Below are 4,526 nucleotides of genomic sequence, written 5' to 3'. Positions count from 1 at the left end.
TAGCTAGAGTCAGTGGTGCCTGTAGTTCCAGTTATGGAGGGAAGTGTAAAATAGAAGAATCTTAGTCCAGATTGAAGCCTGAGCAAGGCTCTATATCAAAGTAATCAAGGCAAAAAGGGCTGGAAGTGTGGTAAAGCATTTAACAAGAATAGAACCCTGAGTTGAAATTTCAGAAAGAATGAAAGAAAGAAAGAGAAAAAGAGAAAGAATGAAAGAAGGAAGGAAAGAAAGAAAGTAAAGGAGAAAGAAACAGAAAACAACGAAAAGGATAGGAAAAAAGATTAAGCGAGAGAAGGGAAGGGAAGGAGATGAGAGCGAGAGAGGAAGTTGTGCTGCACAAGATCAAAGGAAAAATCTTGTTCTATTTAGAAATGGTAAATTAAAATTAGGCTTTTACTTTAGTAAGCTAAATGCTCTACTGCCCTGCCCATTACTGGGCTTGAGTTCTGCACCTCACAAATGGCATTTCAGGATGTGAAACTACCTTTCCCTTCCTGATAGCAGCTAAGTGTGTTAATATGAATGTAAGGATGCATAACATTGACTTGTTTGCATTTTTCCCAATATTGATTAATGCTTGAGTCCTAATATATAATTTGTTATAAATGTTCCAACATAATTTCAAAATTGTTATGTATCAAGATAAAGGCTTACTATGTTTATACTTTAACATAATGAGGTTTTATGTGCTCTAGAAGACTGCTTTATGCTTTTTTTTTTTTTTTTTTTGCCAGTCTAGGACTTGACTTCAGGGCCTGGGCCCTGAGGTTTTTTTTGCTCAAGCTATAACTCTAGCACTTGAGTCATAGTGCCACTTCTGGCTTTTTCTGTTTATGTGGTGCCAAGGAATTGAACCCAGGGTTTCATGTATGCTAGGCAAGCACTCTACCACCAAGCTACATCCCCAGCCCCTGCAAGTTATTTTGAAGATGGAGTTTAGTCAACTTTTCTGCCTGGGCTGACTTGAACCTGGATCCTTCAGATCTTAGCCTCCTGAGTAGCTAAGATTACAGGCATGAACCATTGGTTTGTTCCTTCGTTTCTTCCATTCCTTCCCCCCCCCCCCCCCCCCTGGTACTGGGAATTAAACTCAGGGTTTTGTACGTGGTAGACAGGTGCTATATCTCTTGAGCACAAGTGTATTTCATTTTTATGTCAGATAGAGTTGAGGCTTATATTCCTTCCCCCTGGACTAATTTTGAGCCCCAGCACAGAACTATTATTGGCTACTTGGACACATTTCCAAGTTACCCTCAGTGCCTAAGGTCACACATCAGTTGGTAGCACAGCTAGAACTACAACCTAAGGCTCCCTGTGCCAACTTCATGCTCTTTCCCTCAGCCCTGATCCTCTAAGCTCTGTAGTCACAGGATATATAGAAGAAGCAAAGGGTATGGAGCCTAGAGACATGATTTCTAATGTCTGCTTTATCACTTTGGAGCTTTTTGATCTTGGGCAAGAAACCCCATCTTTGAGCCTCAGCTGTCTCATCCAAAAACAGTGGGCTTAGGACTGGTAATACGGCTCAAGTGGTAAAGAGCCTGCCTAGTAAGAGCAAGCCTCTGAGTTCAAGCCCCAGGACTACCAGACGTAGGAGGAGGAGGGGAAGGGAGGAAGAGAAGGAGTAGTGGGAGGAAGAGGAAAAGGGTGAGGAGGAAGAACTAGAAACAGCAAGCAATGTGAAGTTTGGGAACCACAGAGAAGAGGGGCTGAATTAGAGAGTGTGATCTCAAATGCCTCCAGCCAGGACTGGGGATTAGGCTCAAGTGGTAGAGTACTAGTCTATCTAATGAGCACAAGGCCCTGAGTTCAAACTCAGTACTGGCAACAAAAACAAAAAGAAACCACATCAAATGCCTCCAGAGGGTGTTACTGTTTCACATTTCCAACTTCAGTTTGTTCACTGATAATTTGCTTCCTTTTAACTAACTGTATAATAGAAACATTTATTTGCATTGGGAAGAAAGAATTTTTGTTTCAATTTTCTTGAGCTTTCATCCCCACTTTCTACTTCTCCTTTTTCTGGTTCTTACTGTGTTATTTTTTGTAATGGAGCTGTAGATTATATCCCAGCAACACAGACAAACTGTGCACACTCCATTTTCACGAAGAATTGTGTTCTTCTCTTACCTTCCCTTGCCTTTTTTTTTTTTTTTGGTCGGTCGTGGGGCTTGAACTCTGGGCCTGGGCGCTGTCCCTCAGCTCTTCAGCTCAAGGCGAGCTCTCTACCACTTTAGCTACAGCGCCACTTCCTCCCTTGCCTTTTTTTAAAAAAAAACTTTTAGTCCTCTCAATTTGGGTCTTAACTTTCCAATTTTTGTTGAAGATATGATCAAGAGATATTTCATTTATAAGAAATATATTTTCAAAAATTAGAGAACAAGCACCCATCAAATTATTCAATGGTAAAACAACGTGGCTTATGTTAGGAAGAACATAATGACAAAGACTTTGGCTCATGGTACAGCATATGGCTTGACAGAGGATTCCAACCATACCAGGTGTGGTGATACACACCTGTAATCCCAACATTCCTGAAGCTGACAGGATTGAGAGTTTAAGGCCAACCTGGGCTATGTAGCAAGACTCCATCTCAAAAATAAATAAATAAATAAATAAAAGCCCCAAATATTATTTTAATGAGAGATTTCTTATTCTTTATACCTAGGCAGTTTATTCAACTAAAATTCGTGCCATAGACTATTTTCTGGTTGGCTGTTGAGATCCTGTCTTTCTCTTCAAGTTGAAGGGGCAGCAGCAGTTTCTTGTAGGAAATAGCAAAGGAGGGGTGACTCTGCCATCTGCTGTTCATTTGTGGTATGTACCCAGCAGTCCTTTATGAAAGTGCCACCTGGCACCCCCATAAAGGCCTTCCAATAAGACTTGAGCTGGCTACTCAGTAACTAGATAACTAGATAACTTATCAAGAGAAACTTCCAACCCAAAAGCTGGTGGCTTATGCCTATAATCCTAGCTACTCAGAAGGCTGAAATCTGAGGATTGTGGTTCTAAGCCAGCTGGGCAGGTAAGTTCATGAGACACTTATTTCCAATTAACTAGCAAAAAAGCCAGAAGTAGAGCTGTGGCTCAAGTGATAGAGAACTATCCTTTAGCATAAATGCTCAGGGCCTGAGTTCAAACCCCAGGCTCAGTGTGTGTACATGTACATGCACGCGTGCACGCGCGTGCACACACACACACACACACCCCACATACACATACACACATACACAATCAGTACAGGCAGAAAAGATGTGGGAATAGAGACGAATGATGGAGTGGGACTTCATACTACTGAATTGTTTTTATAAAAACGTCAGTTTGATTACTCATTAACTCCAGATTACGAGGAGGAACGGCAAATAAAAGGAAGAAAAGCAATTTTAAAAAAAAGTCCAGAGGGAAAAACTGTGAGAGCTAAGGAAGGGTGGCATTGTCCATAGTCTTTACCTGACTTATGTAACTGTCACCCCTTTGTATATACTTTTATAATAACAATAAAAAAATTAAATAAAAAATCCAACAACTCCAACCTGCTCTGACTTGCTATGAAATCAAGATACAAGGCAGTTCATGAGCCGGGTGGATACTAAATGTTCCTCCCTAACCCCGCTGCCCACCCCCCACTAGTCTATCAAGAATTCTACATGGGTGGGGGACCAGGAAGTCTGAGTCCTAAGTGCAACCAGTTTATGGCTGTGTGACCTGGGAAAAGTCATGAAACACCTCAGGATTCATTTTTTTTCATGTTTATTTCACTCATCTGAACAAAGGGGCAATGGTAACAATGCTCTCCTTTATGCTGAGCCAAGCTGTGTAGAAACCGATGTCTGACGTCAATCATCTTACTGAGTCCTTGTGATCCCAAGGTATGGGCACTGGCCTCTCACCCCTGCTGTTCAGGTGGAGGTACTAAAGCTCTAAAAGTAGAGCCACATAGGACAAAGCTATAATGCAAAGCCAGATTGTTTAATCTCCAAGATTTTTTTTTTTTGGTGCCAGTCCTGGGGCTTGAACTCAGGGCCTGGGCACTATCTCTGAGCTTATCTGCTCAAAGCTAGCACTCTACCACTTGAATCACAGCTCTACTTCTAGGTTTTGGTTTTTGTCCTGGTGTTTAATTAGAGAGAAGAGACGCGTGGACTTTCCTGCCTTGGTTGGCTTTGAACCTCAATTCTTAGATCTCAGCGTTCTGAGTAACTACAATTACAGGTGTGAGCCACCAGCACCTAGCTAAGCTCCAAGATTTAAATCTCTCTTAAATCTCTAAATCTAAATCTCTGTCTCTCTCTCTCTCATTCTCTTTCTCACTCTAGCCTTTGCTCTAAAATGACTTACCTTGAAACATAGGCTTAAAATAATAATCATTTTTCTTCTTAAACTACAGTTCCACTGTTCAGTAGAATACTACAGCCACATTCTGGTCTTGGACAAGTTAGCTAATCTCTGCTGGGCTCCCACAAAGGTCCTGGTGAGTCGGTTGGTGGCTGGATAATCTAGCATGACCTTGCTCACATATTTGTTAA

The sequence above is a fragment of the Dipodomys spectabilis genome, unplaced genomic scaffold (assembly GCF_019054845.1).
Source record: "Dipodomys spectabilis isolate Male_0828 unplaced genomic scaffold, ASM1905484v1 ptg000003l, whole genome shotgun sequence".
In the NCBI taxonomy this organism is placed as follows: Eukaryota; Metazoa; Chordata; class Mammalia; order Rodentia; family Heteromyidae; genus Dipodomys; species Dipodomys spectabilis.
The sequence above is the reverse complement of the archived record's forward strand: the minus strand, read 5'-3'. Positions refer to the sequence as shown.